Source organism: Falco naumanni, chromosome Z (assembly GCF_017639655.2).
Source record: "Falco naumanni isolate bFalNau1 chromosome Z, bFalNau1.pat, whole genome shotgun sequence".
In the NCBI taxonomy this organism is placed as follows: domain Eukaryota; kingdom Metazoa; phylum Chordata; class Aves; order Falconiformes; family Falconidae; genus Falco; species Falco naumanni.
In genome coordinates, this window is record NC_054080.1 from 55,731,985 (window position 1) to 55,754,198 (window position 22,214).

Sequence of the window (22,214 nt, forward strand, 5' to 3'; positions counted from 1 at the left end):
GACTGGTGCTTCCCCTCCCTAAAGAGAAGTCATATTGTCATGTGTCCAGTAGTTACAGAACTGTTTTAAGTAGGATTATGCAGTTCAATTGTATGCTTTACTTTTAATGAGAAAGGAAATATTCCCAATTAAGACACACTTAAAAAGAGCTCCCTATACTCATATTGCGTATTTCCCCAAGTTCTGAAATAAGAATGACACAAAACTTTTTTCATTATTCTTGATATTTTATCTGAAAAAAGCACATGGAAATTGCAGAAAGCAAGAACATGAGAATTGTGACCCAATAGATCAAAAGTCTCCAACACACTATCTGACATGGAGTCAAGAAAAAAACATAATGGAAAAGCAAATAATGATTTAAATAGGGGATATAATGGTTGTAGAATAAATACAAATTTGAAACAAACATTTTTTCCCTCTCTCTCAGAAACAAGAATATCAAACTACCAGAACAAACAGTCAAGAAAGCAGTAAATTCTGTATTTCTTGATTTTAAAACGTCATGGTTAGATGCACTATTACAAAAGAGCCTTTAGATAAACTCATGTTACTGAACTTGGTGGCGGAAGAAAGCTGAAATGTAACTGGTCTATGATACACAGAAGATCAGAGAAGATAACGGTGTTCTCTTTTGGATTTCAGAATCTGCTGCTATAGATTGCGCTAGTATCAGTTCCTCTATGAGAAGGCATTATAAAATAAAGATGACACATTTATAGAATGACAGTATTTTTACACTGGTAAGTTGTTTAGAAAAGGTTTCATTACAAAATGCCTACTGAACAATTACTCAACTAGTTTTAAAAGTCCATCTGATGACAGAAAACCAGAAAAAACTTTAGAACACTGAAGTCTCTCAGTACATAAATCAAATTCCAACATAAGCTTTGCTTCTGAGCCCTTATGTCTAGGGCTTTCATGTACATTTCAATCTCTGATGAGTTCCCAGACTCTACAGCAAGTTCTGCAGATGTATTGACTCAGTAACGCAAACCAAGACACATTAATTCTTCCTGCTAGATGCCACTCCAAGTCTGAAATCATACTGTTTCAATCTTGCCTAAAGGTGGTATTTTCCCACCCACTTTTGGATGGAAAATTCAAAGCTACCTAAGGTGATCTATTCAAAATTTAGGATATGCTATTTTTTAAATAACAGAACAAGATGGGCTTTTTCCTAGATCAATCTCAAACTCACAAACCACTTCAGTTTCCTACAGAACTTTTCAGCTTATTACACATACTTATTTGCAGCTTCACCTCAGCTCTGCCAAACTAAGAATTTCAGACCTCTCTGCCAGGGCTTGATATAAGCTGCTGCAAGGGAGTAGATTTTCATGGACCTCAAGAACCACTTCTAAGGCAAAGCAGAAAAATATTAGTGTATGCCACACTACTTAACATGTGGCTAACGAAGAGATGAAAAAACAAAGCTATGACCCTGATGCAATAAAAACCACAGCTAGCCTCTCCCAAAAGGCCTGTAAAGATACTGCAGGCTCACTGATATTATTTTACTGAATAAAATCACTTTTAATCAGATAAACTGGAACTAAGTCTAGAATAGAATTGAAATACAATGTATGACAGCCATGGGTTTTTGTAACTTGCAAACTACAATGAATAAGATGTCTCCAGCTGAACTAGCCACTCTAAAAGAGATTTTTGTGCATACATTTTCAGGTGTAACATAAATTGCTGAGATCTGCTAAAACCAACTAGAAGTTTAAAATTTACAATGGTCTTTCTTCTCTTTATGTGTGCTTTCAGCTCCTGAAGATAAACCCTAACCAACTACAGATTACTATAAATACTACTAGTTATTGGATTTATTAAATGTATATTCCAATTAGCAAACTAAATCCAGTTTAAAATTCTAAGCAGGAATTAAAAATGCCTGAACAGACCACTTCTGACAAAGCATTCCAGTACCTATAAATGGATATCCCTTTACACTCTCCTGCCCTTAAGCACTTGCCACATCTGCTCACCTATCAATAAACAACCTTTTAAACAGATGGGGTTTTTTTTCTTAATTGGTACATAGCAAGGACTTTGACCACTAGTACATGCAAGAAATAGTCCACCCACACCTAGATCCAAACTAAACATCAAGATATTTGTCTGCCAATTCATCAATTAACTGAATTGAGTTTCATTTTGTTAAAGCAAATAAGGTCACAGAGCAATTACACCCCTCTGACTGGCACACAGACATAAAGAAAATGTAAAAAAAACCCCAGCCAAATAACAGGAGAAACCAGACCATCGCCTTAATTTGTTAGATCACTGATAGCATTCTTTGGTATCAAATTTGTTTAAAAACAAAACCCTACAATGCAGCTTTTGGCTGCAGAAGACAGAGCATACTTCTGTCAGCAACAAACTTAGCCTCAGTGCCATCAGATCACTTCCACTATTCTAGGTAATCTTTACCTGTCTGCACAATCCCATAACAAATACATAGTAATCTTCATATTTTCAGTTTGCATTGTACTTCAGTACTATGGTGCTTTATATAAGACATTTGTCACCTTTCTTGTTTTCCAGACTTAAGACAAGGGCCTAAACTATTTGCCTAAGTCCATGCTGTGAGCTGCTGGTAGATCAGATATACACACAATTCTTTGTTTCACAAAATAATAAATAGAACAAATTTCATTGTAAGAAAGAACTACCTCATAATTCTTTTCAAGGAAGGTAAATAGTTGAAATATTAAGCAACACCATAAAGGAAGTGCTGTTGAAATCTCCAAACTGCTTAAATACTGCAAAAGAAAATCCATTTTAAAACTCAACCCTTACTGAACTCTCCCCAATACACAGTGTCCCAGTTTCATTTTTCAGTTTTAGTGTATAGAGGAAACCTCAGGCAGGGGAAAGAAAAAGAAACTCTTCTGAACACAGAGTTCAATACAAAGGGCAGGTCTAAGAAAAAAACAAAACACACCAAGGAAAAAAAAAGCTTTAAGACTGAAAGACACAGATGCAATATATTTAACACGTCTCAGAGTAACACAACACCATGATCCTGCCTAAGATTTACATTCCCATTTACTCTTTAGAGTTCAGTAAAAAGAGAATTAGGTAACAAACGTGACACTACTATGAACATCTATATCAAAACCTACGAGTGTATTTATTGTTCAGTACCGCATAGGTGACCAAGATATGCCTTCAACAGAAACAGGATTCTTAGTGGCTCTGTGGTACTGACCCAGTCTAAATGCCATTACTATGTAGACTTAATGCTTCTGCATTACTACAAGCAGTAAATAAAACAAGGTCACAGAAATGGGCTCTTGTTATTCTTCCACCCCCATTCAGGACTGATGGTTTCTAAAAGAAGTTAAGTTTATCTCATTTAGCAGATGCTTCCCCTCCCACTCCCCTGAAAACTGTTCATAGACAGTATCACCATTTAACACTTGACCTCATCAACCCACTGACATAAGCAGCATATGTCACCATGACCACATGTATGGATAGTATATAAGCTGAGACAGATCCTGTCAGTCACTACAGTCAGACACAGTCAGAGTTGGGAGAAATGGTATAGTGGTTTCTTTTTGAGAATTTAAGAAGTTAAGGTAGTTTGATGACTCATAATTGACAAAGACTTACATTAGAGACCCCTAAAGCCAAAATAATATAAGAAGTGGTAAAGCATAACACAATCTTCCGTTGCACTTCTTTTTCCAGCCGCATGCTTCTGTGGACAGCAAGACAGTGTGATTGAAGGATTCCTCCCCTGGTGAAGGACTCCACTACATATGATGTGGAAACTTCCTAAAGCCAAATTATCCTTCTCTCAGACTATATCTTGTTAAGCACAGCAGCTGAGTCACACCTGGACACTTCAGCCCATTTTATGTGTTGTACAGTTTCTGCCAGGAAGAAAAAGAGTGGGCGACAAGAAAAACAAGCAAATCCTTGGCAGGGGGTGGGAAATCAAGAGAGAGAAGAGGACAGGATGACAGGTATCAGAAACTGACAGTTACAGCAGAACATGAAATCTTCTACAAAGACTTGAGAATCCCTTACTCTAAAACCTGAATGTTGCTTGAACGTCCTCAAGTTTGGAATGCATTATTAGGTCAAAAGCATAGATTAGTATGCCAAGTCTGAGTCCAAACATCTCAAAGTACAGCTGCTTTTCCTCTTTCCCCATTCCAATTCCTCCTCTCTGCCAAGCTTCTTTAATAGAAACTCTCCCAAACCATCCCATAACTGGGTACAGGACTATGTTTGAATTTTAACTGAAATAACCTCAGTCACTTAGCATTTAATCCACCTTGTTTAAAACTAATTAAAAACTAATGAAACTTGTTTAAAACCACTAGAAGTTAGCAGACTGCTAGACAGGCATAATCTTAATACATGCAAGGTGAAACAGATGATTCTACACAGGCAAATGAAAAAAAACTAGCAGGCTGGGACCTGCTTGATCTTAAAAGTACAGGAAAATACATAGTAACTACTGAAAATGACCAAAACTCTGGACTTCATTTGATTCTTAGAAAAATCAAAAAAGAGGAAGGAAATGAAGGCATCCTGCCACAATCGACTTCTGCCAAAGCATTCTGTTTTAACCTTTGGAAATGTAATTGAACACAAATGAAAACTTGGTAAGAAGTTTGAACCACTACTGAAAGAAAATACCTTCTCATAGCAATTATTTGCTAGGAGGCAGCAACAGACACCAGAGGGATGACATACTCTATGATGGGAAAGGAGTCAAGTAAAAGCAGGAGCCTCAGTTCAAGTGGAAGATAGAGATTGCACATTGAGTCATATGTGGGACAGGAATCAAGAAAACTAGGAAAAGGGTAGGTATTTGTCCTACTTTATCTCCTGCGCATCTACATACTTGTAAGAACGAGTATATATTACTCTTTCATTCCCCTCCCATCTCTGACTGATATGGTCCCCCCAGTCAGGTCCCAAACTCACTCAAGTAAACGAATCCTATGTTGACTCCCCACCAAGGACTCTCCCAGTTCCCTTAGGTTCTCTGAGTCTGCCCAGCATCCCCAGGCTACCAAATTGCATACTGCAGAGCATACAGTAAGGATCACATCCCACACCACAGGGTAAAAAATTCATTAATTTTCCATTCCCATGGTATCCAAATCACAACTACACGTAAGCAGAAATAAGAACCAGGAAGAGCTGCTGTTAACAATACACCACAGGTGGTTGGGTAGGGTTTTCCCCCCTCTCCTTTCTGGAGGGAATGAGAAATTATTATTTGAATCCTTATCAAATATTTCTTTAGTTCTTCTATCATACTCCAAGCAACATCTACTTAATCCCTTAAGGGTGCTGGAAAAAGCTGATGGAGAAGGATTTGCTCACATTGCTGAGCCTCAGGGGTGGTGAGTAGGATCTTTAAGCCAAGGATTTCAGTCATTTCTTGCTCTTTAAGCATGGGGAGTAAATAGGAGACACCTCAAAGGCAGCTAATGCCTTTGAGCATTGAAATTACAAGTGCTGCCCTCCTGTTGCTGACATTTGCAGACTTTTTTCTTATGAAGGTAGAATAAAGGAAACCTATAAAAATCATATGTTAAACAGACAGAAAATGAGAAGAATTGGAAAAGATCTTTACGGGAAATTCTGGACCATTGGGGTGACTCATGAGAGGAAAAAGGAGGCTTAAGGAGTCTTTCAGTAGAGCACCTGAAAAAGACCAAGTTAACACAGATGTCCAAATTACCTTTTGAACCTTCTGTTTGTGCCATTCGTAAAAATACCAGTAGAAGTGACTATTACTCCTCAATAAACTTGAGCCAGCACGGAACAAGAGGATATGCTATGCATATTCCCAATGACAAAATAAAGAGCATTTAGAGTCTCAACTACTGACAAACATTACCTGTCGCAGGGCCAAAGAGTCTTAATGAAAGAAACAAGAATAGTTAATACTTGTAGCAACATGCTCCTCCAGAACTGCAAAGCAGCTCTAATGCCTGTGGTTCCAGCCAGGTACTCTGTGATCTGCCATTCTCAAGCAGAACAGAGAGACAGGGAAGTAGCGGTGTTGCTGGAACATACAGTCAGCCAAGCTACAAATGATTATGAGCATCTGCTCTCACTCTTACCTTTCTCTCACTTCAGCATCTCCACGAACTTGTGTCTCCAAACACTTGTGAAACCAAAAAAACCACAAAACCAAAACCACCAAAAACCTAAAAAGATGTTAAATGCTGCCTGCCAACTTGACCATTACTGACCCCTTGCCCTTCCTCCTCATCTAGCTATATTTGCTGTACACTGTTTTGTGTGTAGAGTCTAGGTCAATTTTTCTGTTCTGGATTTGTGTATCACCTATGCAGCAGAGTCCTCAGCCAAGTTTAGAGCTTTTGAGAAGTTGGACAAAACCAGATTATACCCAGAAAAATACATTATAAGGAAAATACTGCAGAATTAAAGCTACCTAATAAGCTCAGGGAATTCTTGTAGGACAGATATAACTGCTTGAGAGCAGCAATATGAGAGTTACTGCTTTCTCCTAGGTAAGTACATTTGTTAAGTCTTAGATTCATTTGTCACAACAGACTGGTGGATGAATCACATATATATCAACGCATTCCCTTAATTATTTAACTTTAAAAAGATGCTTCCCTGCTAAGTGATAAATGCTAACACCAAACTGGACATTTTTATGTGAACATTTAAAATGACTCTTACTTTTGTTCCAAACATGTATAAATTGCCACACGTCATTTACTTCTACAGCACCCTGACAATATTTCAATTTCCTACCAACCACATTCTTTTTTTTTTTTTTCCTCTCATGCAAGTTGAAACAAAACTAACTGCATGAAACATTCAGTTCTAATTTCTAAGGCAGATGATAATCACTGGCCTTTTGAGACCAGTAATACAAATCTGAGCACTACCAAGTTTCCACAAATGTGTGTTTCCCTGCCTACGAAGAATGAAGACAGGGAGAAAACAAGAGCTAATACACTCCTATTGGGATACTTAAAATCTGCAAAGTAGATTCAACTTTTTCATCCATTTTCCCAATACAAGAGAATTACAGCATTTGGCAAACTAAGCATACAATTCAAATAGAACTAAAATAAACAAAACATGCACAGTGAAGTACATGGAATGGGACTGATTTTGATCATCTGCTTTTATAATAATGACGACATACAAAAGGTTACACTTTTAGAAATCCTATGTGGTACTATGCTAAAAGAGAAAAACTGTATTGTAGGGGGTTTTATACCTACAAGATTCCAGGCCTCTGTCGACGCTGTCAGATCAATTCAGTGTTTATTTCTCACACAAGGCTAGTATTAGACTCAGGATAAAGATGACTCTGTATTGAAATAATCACTAAGGTACGTTGATGGGAACAAAAAAATCTCAGTAATATGTTTTGCAGGAATATGCAGACAGGCATTGTTATGCTAGATTAATGTTCCAGGTAGATATTAATCTATCTTGTAAATTGTGTAGTACAGATTTGGGCTGCTTAATGTTCTGGCCAACTTCTGCCATGTTTGCAGAAGTTTACAAGCATGCACTTAGCTGAATTAAAATATAAAAATCACTCAAAGATTAATTGATTTCAATGGGTGTTAAGCATGTCTGACAGTTCTGAAAATCCCTCTGGCCTTCAAACATTGAAATCATCAGACAGGAACATATTTGAGCTCTAGCATTAAGTTAGAGCTATCTTTCCCCCCAAAAACGATTAACCTTAAGATCCCACATTGTTCCCAATTCCCATATAATTTTCTCTTTCTCTTCTACTGTTACCTCCCTCATATCTTCTCTGAAGGAAAAAAAACTTTCTGCATGTTATTCTCGCACCCTATTGGGTAGGCAATCTGCTTTTTCTGTGACCCAAAAGGCAAAGAGAATCATAGTAACTTATCCTACTTAGAAAACACATAATCATTATCAGCCACGCAAAAAGTCCACTTCCAAGTCATGAAATCAAACTCAAAGTGGCACATCTGACAGATGCTTTCAGACATCAAGAAAATACCTATCATGAGCAGTCTTTGCATCTTGTAAGGCAAGCCATCATAAAATAACAACTCCATTCTAAAATAACTAGGTAAGTAGGGCAAGAAAGGAAAAGAAAGTAAGCAGGCCACCTCCCTCTCAAAGGAAGGCACAGAACATGGCAGCGAGATTAGACAGGACTGCAAATCCATTTGGCAAGAACAATGACTCACCGTGAAACACAACATGAGGTGAGGCAGAATTATACAACTTAAGTATTCAGAGATCTTGAAAGAACTTGAAGAGGAAGGCACCTGATCTCCAATAAGGCCTCCTGACCCTTAAGCAGGAAAAGACAGGCATATAGTAAAGGAAAAATCCTGGTTGTGCTTTTACTAAAGCACATCTGATTATACAGGTTGACCAGCAGAGAGAGCTGCATGAACTGGAAAGTCTGCATCTCAAATAGGGCGCTAGTCAACACGCACTCACAGGAACAGCAGTAGGGACAGCACTTAAGGATATTAGGTATGCATATGTGGTACACACACAAATAGACAGACCAGAACAAAACCGAACCCACAAAAACACATATACAAATGCTACACATCTTGCTGACATATGAGAAGATGCAGACAGTTCTGAAGAGTCAGAGTTCTGAAGAAGTTCTTACATAAAATGGTGTTCTCAAAATCAGCAACACAATTTACAGTACTGACATAAGTGAGCTGTTGGCAAAGCTGTGGAAGCAGGGGAGGCGAGTGTTACCATTATCGTAACTTCAAATGAAATCTTTTGAAGACATGGGGGAACAACATGTAAGTTATGAAGTTCAAAGGAATCTCTATCTTTCAGGATGTGTCCCTGATTAACTCTTCTATATGGTAGCTTTTCAGTACATAAACAGATCCATTTAACCTTTTAAACCTCATGAAAAAGCAAAGAAACTTTAAATTAATAGAAGTATATACTCAAATATAAGGATTTATCACTAAAAGAATTGTGTATGTTGACTGCAGATATTCACGATTTCAATCGCAAATTACGGAACTATTTAGAACTGCAGGAGCCAAGAGCAGACATTAATCACAGACCAACACAAAACTACAAATGGCAGCAACATCCATACTAGCCTGCTTTTTCTCCTACTCTAAAGGGTTTAATAAGCTACACCCTCCTTTGAGATACCTGTTGTATAAACATGCCACGGAAATAAAAATCCACTGAACCAAATGCATTTACAGGCAAATTTACCTGCAAGAGACAGCTACCTTTTAGGTTGAACCAGCAGCTCAAGTGATTTTGAAAGCCTACAAAACCAACCACACTCCTCTTTTATCATCACCAAAACTTAAGATTACTCTAATTATTTAACTATTAACTAACTCTAGGACCAAATTTACTTAAAAAGAGTCTCAAATGTGAAGGTTAATGCAGCCTGAAGTTTTTACCATCTTCAAAGCTGGATATTTCAGAACCCCTCTGAACAGCTTCTTCCAGTGTTTGACCACCCTCTTACTGAAAAAAATTTCCTTAATACCTAACAAAAATTTCCAATGTTTTCACTTGTGTCTGTTTTCTCTCATCCTGACACAAAGTCCAGCTCCATATTCTTTATAGCCTCCCATCAGGTAGCTGAAGACAACAGATAGATGTCCCCTCAGACTCCTCTAAATAGAAGCACACAAGTTCTCTCAGCCCCTCATACATCATGTACTCCATCCCTATAAATCTCTGGGAGTTCCTTCACTAGACTCATTCCAGCATGCCAGTATTGACCTAGTACTAAGAAGCTCTGGTCTGGAACAGCACAATTAGACAAAATAACTGCCCTTTCAAACAAAATGTTCTTTCAAAATAGATTTATTTTAATGACACAAATGAAAAGTTAGACACCCAAGAAAAATGCAGGCTACACCTAAGAAATAACTGAGTATGCCCTGAAAAGTAGTAGTTATAATAACTACTGATATAGTCAGAATGAATTCAATACAAATTTTCTATATAATTCAGCACTAAACATTTTATAAGCACCACCCATACATATGGATCAAATTATGTCTTCTTTATACACAAACATGTATAATATTCTGCACACTCGATTTTACTTATATACTTCATATATAAAAAAGTATGTATCTAAACCAAGGGGCTTAGTCATCACACATCAAGACAATTTTGCCTGGCTGAAATCCAAAACAGAAATATAGTTCTATAGTCCCTGCAGGAGAGACATTTTGTTTAAGATTATTCTAATTTGAAGATTAGACAATAAGTTACAAATATTAAAATGCTTAACACTTGCAAAGATTCAAGACTACATCAAAGAATAAAACTAGTTCATAAACATTTGTTGTTACTGCTGAAGTACACACTTGACAATCACTGAACTTGGTGGAGGAGCTTCTGACTCACAGAAGTCTGCAAAACAATTGCAAGACCTGCATGAGAAAGAAGGAACAGTAACCCGTAATTCTGCTCTTACACAGGAACATTGCTATGCAACAAAAACAAACACCAAATGGCTGGTTCACTTTTAAAACTGTCTTTGGGCTCATATGATTTAATAATTATTTTTTTTTAAGCAGGGCAGACCAAACTTTATAATGAGACAATCCCTTTCTTCAAACTCAAAGGATGTTTCACAGTACTCTACAATACGCTTAGCTAGACTACATGAGAGAAACCTGTATTTTGTTCCATGTAACACCAATGGCCAGCAAATTCAATCTGTACATGGCAAAAAAGTTAACATAGCAACAGACTGACCCCTGAAAATGCACAGTACCATTTTGGATTCTACATAAAGGTAGAAGAGGATTCAAAAACACTGTTTTCACCAGGACAGGTCATGTGATGGTTACATCAGCCAGCAAGTAAGTACTCTCAATAAAATGAAATCATCTCATAGAAAATCCATTTTAGTGAGAGACATTCCCAATTGTAAAATGCTTGGAGATTAAATTCTTCTCTTCCCTTTGCAACTACAACAAAGTATTTGTCTGTCTCTACAATCTAATACAATCTAAATACAATCTAATCTAAATACAAGCAAAGACTACAACCTGCTTCATGCTGTCCATTCTGTGCCCTCCTGCCCCTAGCCCTCTGTTACCTTTGAAAGGTTCAAGTCAAGTGGAAATCGGTACGAGAGTTCTCCCACACCTCCTCACAACACTCAGCTTACACCACAAGACAGATCTGGGACCTGGAAGCTTGTTAAAACTTACACCAAGAACTTCAAGGCTTTAATAATAAACAAGAGCTGATACACAGAAATGTTCCCACAGTAACAAGTCCTGTGGGTGCTAAATGTACTGGTCATTGCCTCCAGAAGGCTGTACCTTCTGTCTAGAACCATCATCTTTTAATCACCTCAGCAGTTACTCAGAAGCCAATCTTAATTAAAAATGAAACTCTTGCTACATAAAACTTGCTTAGATTTATTTGGCTACTAGCTGAGTCACATCTTACTCAAATACTTTATGTCCACATAGCTTGAAAAGAAAATGGAGAAGCATTCAAATTCATTTTGATTTCATAAGGCTTTGACTGAAAGCCCAAGCAATGAAACAATACTTGAATCATGACAGCAAAAAAATTAGAAATCAAATTAAACAAGCAGCAGTACAGTCAGATTAAGGAGCCTAACATTTGACTGGTGACTTGTTTTTTGCATATTAAACTAATGCATTTTTCAGTTTGAGTCCCAAGAGCTGCATAGTTTAAACTATTAAATAAAATAGGCAAACATCAGAAGCTAGGTTTCTAGTAATAATACAGAACCGTTTGAATAGAGATGTTTGGTTATTTTTAAATACATAGGAGCAAAAAAATACAATCTGGCTGCAGACCCTCTTTAAAGGCAGTTGAAATTCTGCTTCAAGGGCTGTAATCAGATATGCAGTTATGACTGTTCTTAACATTTTATGGACCTTATTTTATACTGAATGCAATCAAATAACAGAACCATGCTTTAATGAAATCCTATATGCAACTCTAAAATGGTATTTCTTTGAGTTCTTTTAAACACTACAATATTGTGTATCTAGGTGCAAGGATTTTGTCAGCTTAATGCCTACCCTTCATCACTGTAGCAGTAGTAGAAACAAAACAATGACTAAATACAAACCCACTAGCCTTCTCCATCTATGCCACTCAACTCTAGTTAATTCAGTTGTCCTTTCACTCAATCAATAGAGGATCCTTGCAGCACTGAACCCCCCATCTTGTGGAGCTCTTCAGGCACAGCTGAAGCAGCACAGCCTTACCTGTCTGCTAGGCCCGACATGGAAGGAAGCGTCAGTACTCAAAACATTTAACCTTTCTCTTTTTTTTCCCCTCTCATCTCAGTGCTTTCTGCTGAAGGATGTCATTCCTCTTGTTTATCAGGCTTGTGGTGACAATGGTGACCTACCTTCTCACCCTGGCTTTGTCAAAACCCTTCCCCCCAACACTGCCTACCTCACCTTATTAGCAATTCTACTCTATAAGCAAACAAAAAAACCCACCAGTAAACACCTGTGGCTGTTTATACTTTGCCTTTACGTGTTTGTGAGTAGCTGACATATTGGAAGGGCAACTTCTGTCTCACCACTAGATGAGCTAGACAGTCAGAAGCTTCACATGCCAGTGCCCAGAGACTGGTGAATGGACAATACGCTCACTGAAACAAGTGTATTTTCCACTATGGCTGAAACAGCTGAAATGTCATTACATCTTCCTTTTACAAACCCAAAGCTGTCCCATATGTAGTTGAACTATCTTCCAAGAGCTGCAGTTGCTCTCAAATCAGTCCTTCCCATATTACCTTTCCTCAGCTGCTGAGGACCCCCCTTTACTGGCCCATCATTTCACAAGCTTTTCCAGTGTGTTAGCATGACAAGTGACTAAATATTTCTCCCTTTACCAGACAAATGCATATATACTGCCTACACTGGGCCTGCAAGGGTCAAAATGCTTCTCAAGCTGATCCTCCAGTCCAGCAGTACTATAACCATGCTGGCAGCTAAACCCCTTTAACTTTTTCTGCTGGTTTTACGTTCTTCCCTTCTCTTTCATACATCATAAACCTGTCCGCACCCTCAAAAAGACAAGAGGAAAAAAGGAGGGGAATGGGGGGGGGGGGGGGGGGGGTGTGCAGCAGGGAGAAACCTCACACCCTCTTCTGTTCTTTCCACTTTAATCTGTACACCTGCTCTACTCTATATTTTGTAAAAGTTCCTCGCTTTAAATTTCTTTTCCTTTGTTTGTTTTGGGCATTCTCCATTCCCTCCCTCCTCCCCTAGCAGCAGGACTCCTCAAAGGAGATCATTTTGCCCCTTTGAGAGGTTTGGGGTTTTTTGGATTTTTTTGTCTTTCTGCAGAAGACAAAAGAAGGCAGCTCTCCCCAGTATTTAATTTTCTTATCACTCAAGAGCATACAAGTTGCTTTTGGAGTTGATAATCTGCAATGTCTTCTTGTGTAACGGCTGTCAAGTCAGTAACTAGAAATAATCCATTAAAAGTATAAATTATTGATCAGGCTATTTGTGTGACCACTGCACTTCACAAGACAGGATTATCTGCCAACAGGCTGCTCTCAGAGACTGACTTCCAGTGGGAAAATAAGTTATCACAGAAATTTATGCAAAGCCTAGAAATATATATATATAGAAAACATATCTAGAAAGAGGTTCCAGAAAACTCATTTTAATGCTACCAAGGGGTAGCATTGCCAAAATTTTCATGTTCCTATGCTGCAAATTATTTCATTTCTACCAAACCATGATCAAGTTCAGATTACAGTGTTACTTTCATTACTTCCAGCACTATTAGTAAGCTAAAAATCACATAAGTTCTTTCATCTTCTGTTTTGTGTGAAAGAAACACACAACTGCACATGTCAAATGATGTTACTGATCCTGAGTCTAGATACCATGCATGTTCCAAATAAATAGTCTATCACAGTAGTTTTGACAGTAAGTATGATGTTCTTTACTCATCAGTGTTACAGGTTTACAGGTTACAGGTTACAGTTTACAGGTTACAAGGGCAAAACCGAAAAAACCAGAAAAATTAACAATTAACAAAGACATTCCTACATACAGTCTGTGTAATCCACAGCTGACCTTCCATTTCTTTCATTACTTGTACACACCATTTAACACTTTAAGTATGGCTGTAATCATATAATGAGATTTGCTAAAGCCAGACTTTGCATGAACTAGTCCAACAGTAGCACTTTGATGATCTACTTGCTAAACACCAAGAATAGAATCATAGAATCATTTAAGTTGGAAAAGACCTTTAAGATCATCAAGTCCAACCATTAACCCACAACTGCCAAGTTCATCACTAAACCATGTCCCTAAGCACTGCATCTATGAGGTTTTTAAACACCTCCAAGGATGGTATTTCCACCACCTCCCTGGGCAGCCTGTTTCAATACTTTTCAGATGTTTTGCAACCAGCAGAAACAGTCACATTAGTAATAATAAATTTGCAATGCTCTAATTCAATTTTGAAAGCATATGAAATGTTCTAATCATGACCTAGATTAACTCTCACATTCTATAACCAAGAGCCATGTTACAATTCTAACTACCAATAAATGCATGCAATGATACTCTACTAAAGATTCCGTCTCATATAAAACATCATAATTTTATAACATTTTACTGTAAAAAATGCATGTACAATTAGGTATTTATAAATATAAAACTGTTTCAGTAACTTAAAACAGTCCTAGTCTTATGTAACAATTCACTACCCATTGTTAGTACTGTTATTAATCTGATATTATAATTATGCCTTCAAAAGGACGTGACCCATTACACAGATAAAATAAAAGGAAATAAAAGTATGTAGGAACAAACAAGAAAGGAGAGATCACAAATTACAATTGCAAACTAATCCTGTACACCACCTGTGAGAATAAAACAGAAATGTGATAAACAAAAAGGTTTCTTAAAACTGCTACTTTATTCCACCACACAGTCTAAACAGGAAAGGACCACAATCTGAAACAGATATTTCTGCTCATTCCAACATTAAGAAACTAAAAAGCTATTGGTGAAAAATGTTTAATGAATGTGTGCACACATGTGTTAGATACAGCATTTGCTGGGGAAATTAATCCTAGTTTATTTTAGAGATAATTTTAGTTCAAGTTATGAATTTTTAATGCTCGCATATAGAACAGAGTGTCTGGCCCTCAACCATGGTGAATCAAGTGAGCAAGACACTCTGAACACAGCATGAACAGCAGGCCTAAAAGCCTACAAAGATATTTTCATACATCAGTTGTCTATACCGAGGTTACAAAAGATTTCCAAAGTCTTACCACAAGAAAGGACTTCTGTGTTCTCAACACATCAGCCTCACTGAGATTTGAAATTACACAGTAGTTTCCAAAAGCTGTACCTGCTGGAATAATGGAACATATACATTAGCAGTTAAGGTTAAAAAGACACATACAAGGACTTGCACTGTCTGCACCTCCAGTAGAGAACCACACACTTTCTTACACCTTTTTACCCATTTGCCCTCCGGGATTTTTTCCCCCCTCATTTATAACACACTTCAACTTCTTCCCATTATCCCTGTACTTCAGACTACACATCAGTTCTCATCCGGTCTACTGCCAAGCCAGTCTCTCTTCCTTCCAGACAATAGATTCTTCTCACTCCCTACATTTCAAAATAAATTCTAATCACGACACCACGCCCTTGCCCACTGAGGTGAACAGAACTGCCTCTTCTCACAATTTTTCACAAGCGATTTGTTTCTTCCACTAACAAATCAAAACTAATTTCCGCTTCAAAACTAGCAACAGCTCTCCTTCAATTGAAAATCAATTTCCCAACCTCCCAGACAATATAGTTTATCCCAGCTTGCAAATGTATCCAGCATATAGTTTCTGACCTTAGTATTTCTTTTATGTCATGTGCTTTTTGGTTATTTTATTTTCTTCCCATTTTCCCATCCAGAGATGCTAAAAACTTGACTGGGGAGCTTGCTCTAGCAACTCTAAGGATGACAACTGATCCAGAAAGACAAAAGGTTGTTTCACCAGTGTAAACTGAAAGACCAAATACTTAGCTGGATCTGGGCCCTCAAGTTTGGTTCCAAGTAGGTCAGACCTTGACTACTGTCAAGATCAGGAAGTGATCTTAAAACCTACTTGACTCTTTTATTAATGGGACTGAAGAAAGCAATGTAAGAAAGCAACAAACCCACAATAGGAGACTTGCAATGGAACATGACAGAAAAGTTCTGGAGGGGAGGAAAGAAAAAACAGAAAGAGTCAAGAGATGGTAAGAAGGTAAACAAGAGAGGCATCTGGAGGGATGAAGAGACAAAGCTGTTTATATACTTGTTCCCTCCTTACTTTAAGCCATTTTATTTCCAGAATCCTATTGAGTTCCAGCTTCTGCCTGTAAACTCATCTCTTGCTTTACTACTTTCAGGAAGGAAACCAACACCATTTCTGCCGTGGTGGGAAAAGAAGACAATTCCTTTTCTTACAGCACAGGAAACAACTGTTCAGAAGCATTAAGGACATATTATGCTCTCCCGACAGTGCCTTTGATTGAGACCATCTTTTTCTATTTGCAGATTCAAAAGAGTTATCTTGTGTGTGGTGTTCTATCATTCACATTAAAAAGTCCGCTTTTACAATTTTTAAAAACTTTTATTTTTTTCTATCATCTTCTGTGTAAACTTATGAAATGACTCTACAAATCCATTTAACTCTGTTGCTGCATGGTGTATATTTTTGCCAGGGAGGCTTTTATATTGTTCTTGTTCCCCTGTTCTCTCTTTCTTCTCCTTAAGGTGTTATCAGGGAGGATGATTTCCTCTCTTATTTCTTTGATGGCAAACGGATGTCCATCAGTTCTGTTTGCTTTGTTTCCTTCTTCAAAGGCTCAGTGAGTAACTGGATGTTATGTCAAGATGAGACAGAGACTGCACCAAACAATAGACAAGTATGCTAAACTCATTGTAATGGATTGTAACAAATTAACTATTAGATGAGACTCTGTATTTGATTTTGAGCCAGAGGGGGAAAAAAAAAAAAAAGACAGCTTCAACTAATAACACTGTGGAGGTAATACATGCATACTTACTGCTTCTGAACGTATATATTTCTCAGAGAGGGGAAAATAATTAAGACAAAGATATTTTGCTTAATTAGGGATTTCTTAAAAATTCTTCTTTTGCCTTTTAAACTAATCTTAAATAATCAAGCAAACAGCTCAATATTTTAACTCAACTTAATTTGATGACAGAGGCAGCAAAATGAAATTTAAAAAGCAATATAAAAAAGTGGAAACAGAGGGCAAGTGTACTAACATTACAGATATAAACAGCTTCTCAAGAACAAGAGTAAATATCAGTAAGAAATCAAATAATTTTAGGAATAAATAATATCAATAGTACAAGCTTTTATTAAACAACTTTAGATATCATTACATGATGCAAAAGATGGCATACTGATTTTTCATCCATTGATGTTCCCCAACAGAAGAAACTTACATTCCACAATTAACTTTATTTGTAATCAAAAAGGTTACAGAGCAACTCTAAGAAAGGCAAACATTAAAACTAACTTGACCTGTGAACTTGTACTCAAGAAGCCAGGCTTGATAAAGGAACCAAATACCATCAGCATACCCTTGCAACCAGCTCTAGAAGACATTTCAGCACAACAGAATGCATTGGTCTCAAGTGGTTGAAGTTTAATGACTCCAAAAGTTCCAGCTAGTTTAACCGTCCATGAATCTTACAGAACCAAAGCAGGGGCAGGGGGAAGTATCACATGCATATAAGCTATGTATAATTAAGTACTCAGAAATCAGAGGGGAAGACAAATTGATTTATTCAAATAAATTTAAAATAGCTTCTTTAAGTTATAATTGAAATTTAAGAGAATATTTACTATAAATCACTTTTTGCACGTTTATTTTTTAAGCTGTTGTTCTGCATATTTAATCACTGAAGCAGCCAAATAGTTCTTTGTACTATTTTTTTTAATTAAACAAGATATATTATGTTGCATTTTTATGTAAGAAGCAACAGAACTTAATGTGTTCTATCTAGACTTTGAGTTTTAATTAATTAAATTATGCTAACAAGCACATTGGTTATGGTTTTCAAGACAGTAATTTTAAACTTATTTCTGGCATGCTGCATTTAGAAAATTGAAATGTAACAAAATCATGTACAAAACTAAAGAAAAACTCTACAGTTCACATTATTAAATACAACACTTGTGAAGAAACGCTACATAACCAAATAAATTTATCAGAACACATTTTACAGTTCATTACAGTGAGCAGTTCATTAACGAAGGGAAGCACTATAATTATCTGAATTGAACAGATTTTTTTCTGGTCACAATGTCCTTCAAGGGTTTAAAACCAAGGTGTCTCATCATCTTATGGTTATTTCTGTACATAAACTGGGAGAGGAAAATGTTCCCAGTTTTGTTGTTAAAAAGTCTCTGACCACCTACTGTCCTGGCTTTGCTGCAGAACTCTGCCAGTATTCAGATCTTATTTGAATTTAAACTTCCGTGTCCAGGCCTACCCCATCTCCTCCCTCCAGTACATAAAAAACACTGACAAACAGGAACAAGTTCACAGCAAAGGCCACCAGTGTAGCTGGGGACTGTCACACAGACCCTGCGAGGACAGACTGGAGAGTGTGGCCTGTCCCACCTGGAGAAGAGAAGACTCTGGGGCAACCTAACAGCAGCCCCCAGTACCAACAAGGAGGTTATTCAGAAGACAGAGCCAGGCTCTCTACAGGGTGGGAGACAACAGGCATAAATTGAAACTCAAGAGGTTCAGAGAGGATATACGGAGAAAGACTGTCATCCTGAGGACAGCCCAGTACTGGATGTGCTGTCTCTGGAGGTTTTTGTGACCTGACTGGATACAGCTTCGATATCCATTCTGACACCACTACTGACCCTACTTTTGGCAGGAGTTTGGACCAGAAACCTACAGAGGTCCCCTCCACACTAAATTATTCTGTGATTCTATGAACACAGTATCTCTGTTTAATGAAAAATTACATTATTTGACTAAATTTAGGCCTTAGCAGAATTGTAATAATAACTGCCAACTGTTTTCTCGAAAACAAAAGAATTTAGATAAACAGTAATTTAAGAAATCAACTGCCTGTCCACCCAAGATCAGGGATGGTATTTTCTTGTTTTCCATCAGCAGGTCCCCTTAGCGTGAAAAGAGACCACCACTTTTCCACGATTCACATGTATTTAACTTATTGTTTTAACAGTATGATGAAGGGCATTCGAGGTCACTTTCGCTTAGGCACAGCCAGCCAGAAATACTTCAGCTACACTGTGGCAAGTCAAAACAATACCAGGTTTCTTAGCCAAGACACACTTCAGATGTGGAAGGGGAAAAGTAGTTTGACACATTAACACAAAGCCCTACATGCTGTTTAAAAGTAAAGCTTTTCTGCATTTCCAGAAATGGCTTCAAGTAATCTAAATATAAAGCTGCTCAAAGACAATTCATAGAAGTCACAGCAGTCCACAAGGCTACTGCAGGAATAAGAAACCAGACAGACAATACCTTCTACCACATTATGGCACGTAGCAAACTTGCTGTAATATCTGGTAATGGCAAACTTCAAAGTTCTTTCTAAAAAGTCTGACTGTAAAAAATGTTACTTCACCACCTTGCACAGTATTCTAATCACGGCATAATATCTTCAATGATAAAAACAGACATCACGTATTATCAACTTACCCAAAAATTTTTATCTCAGGTTCAAGAGTCCAAAAAAATTGTGTCAAAACTTAGGAGAACCACCACGAAATTGTCAAGTATTACAATCTTTTTTTACAAAACAAAGTAAAAACATTTAAACATTTAACAAAGTTAATTTGAAACTCAGTTTTGAGAGTTTACAGGCAAAAATATTGATAAGCTATCAGTCTGAGCAAGTGGCAGAGCTCTTAGAAAACAGACTTGGAAAAGTACCAAAGCCCAAGAAAATTATGGTATGGCTTTAGTCTGCTGCAACCTAAAGATATCCTTCTAAACACTGTTAATATACCTCAGCTAGCTTGAGTAGCAAAAGCAACACGACATTTTTGGTGTCCAATGCAATTCAAACTGCTGTGGGTTCCGGCTGCTGAAATACGAGCTCATTCGGGTACATCCATGTGTGTTACAATCATACATGCAACTACAATGCAGACACAGCTTCAAACTGATTTGGTTCCGACTCTGTAATCTCATTAACCTTAACCAAAATGTCCTGGTTTATTTATTTGCCACTTTGACCTGCATCTATTTCATCACACTGCTTTTAAGTCTGCCAGGGTGTAACAATGAGAAGTGAAGATTCCAGCTCATTTTTTACACCCACCTTGCACAGGGCTCTTAAGTCCTAACAATTTAGCATTCTCATTATCACATACTTAAGCCTAACATGCTTCTCCCCAGCTTCTGCAAGCATGCTTCCAAAATACTCATTGGAACTCACTGCAGCTCCATCATCCTTTCCATGCCCAAACCACCACTTTAGTGTGCTAGGCTCCAGTTCTAAGGGTCAAAAGACTCACAAGAACAGAATGTCCTAATGTTAGCCAGCTACCTTGAAACCACCTTTAACTGAAGCCAGGTTAAGATAAAAGAAACCAGAAGTATTTGTTCACAAAATAGTTCATGTTCACAAAATCCCTCATGGACAGCACAGTTACAAAGGTTTATGAAGACCCAGGTATAGAGCAATTAAAAGATAACCATGCACCTATTTACACAGTTGTTAGAACAGTTCCAAAGTCTCAACATTTTGGGAGCCAGCTGTTGGCTTGACACATGCTTTATTGCCCACAGCTGAGGATCTGGGTCTTGTGCAATCCCATGTCCTCAGATCCCACTGGGAACCCAAAATTTCTTTTGTAGCTCAGTCCATCTTTGGGGTTATCCAGGATGTGGTTACACAACATTTTCTCTGGCACTGCAAGCCAGCTTAAGAAGCTATCCTGTCCGCTCCCCTTCCCTCATGCCACTTGTTCCAAGAGAGAAAAAAAAAAATTATTTTAATTTGGGTCACAGTTGTGACACAGTTTACAGTACAGCAACTTCATGGTTTATAAACCCTGACAGAAAGGCCAAAACTCTTTCTCTGCTTCGATTGCTACTCATTTTCCCCAGCTTTAGGAATTCTCCTGTCCCTCAGCCATCGGTTGCTAAGTAGGTAGAGCCTGCTTTCTACTGCTCCCAAGAGCAAAACCTCAAGGTATCAAAATATAGTAAAACCCAAAAGCATGCCTCTGGTTTACTCAGTGCAGAAATCTGAAAACTATGCATAGCAGATAATTTGTCAATATAATGAAAATAAATCTGTTGCTTAAAAGCTGCATATTAACACTATCCTTAACACACAGAAGCAGACATTCCAATCTCACAACTAATCTGAGACTCTAAATAGTAAAACCTTGTAGAACTGGCTTAAATCTGATTTTACAAGACAGTAAAAACTGAAGGCATTTCTATGTACATATTGTTATATGACTATAAAATAGTCTATATTAAAATGAAAATTCTAGTGGTTCAAAAAAGAATCCCGAGAACCTGTAGTGCCAGTGCTGCAAAGTATGGCAAACTAGTGTCAGGAATAAGATCAGAAATGCCAGCTAAAGTTTCCAAAACCAGTCTGTACAAGAAGCAATTTTCTCCATGTGAGATACATTTCATAGTGAGGAAGTGTCTTTAGTAGTTTGATGATAAAGCTGAAAAACATGCAAGCTTTCAGGTTCACCCATCCTCTTGGCAGTCTTCACGTAACCTATAAAATGGAAATAGTTTGGCTTTGTGTCCAAATTTGAGTCCTTCAACAACAAGGAAAGGGTTTTAAAGGTTTCACTTAATTCAACTCCTTTTACTCCCTCCATTTTCTGAGGATAACATTTTGCCTTCTTTACCTTTGTAGATTACAGAACTGGAAGAATGGTTTTGATTTTGCTTGTCCCTGAGGGGATGCCCCTTCATACAGACCAGTCACTATTTGGCTCCAGCTCCTCATTTCTGAGCACCACAGGAGTACTCCTTCATACAGATGGGATGCAACAATCATGTAAGCAGCCTTTTTTCCCCCCCTCTGCATTTTTTGCAACCTTTTGCTCCTTTGCTTCAGAGAGAAGTATAGAGCAAGCTGGGTATTGCTGTCCCTTGCAACCATATTGTAGTTAAATTACGAACAAACATAATACA

At 37.6% G+C, this 22,214-nt stretch overlaps 1 protein-coding gene across 10 annotated transcripts in view; it reads right to left on the reverse strand.

The window, feature by feature from the left end:
- JAK2 (Janus kinase 2) overlaps positions 1-22,214 on the reverse strand; it is a 91,756-nt gene that overhangs the window by 64,034 nt on the left and 5,508 nt on the right. For 5 of the 10 annotated variants that reach the window (XR_005825781.1, XR_005825780.1, XM_040580981.1 and 2 more), the window contains exon 3: positions 15,299-15,381. The exons of 2 other annotated variants lie outside the window; for them this stretch is intronic. The gene's annotated coding sequence lies outside the window, so the exon portion shown is untranslated. Of the gene's footprint in view, positions 1-15,298; positions 15,382-19,739; positions 21,790-22,214 lie in introns of all 10 variants that reach the window. 3 more of the 10 variants (XM_040580969.1, XM_040580970.1, XM_040580966.1) reach the window with 2 other exon arrangements.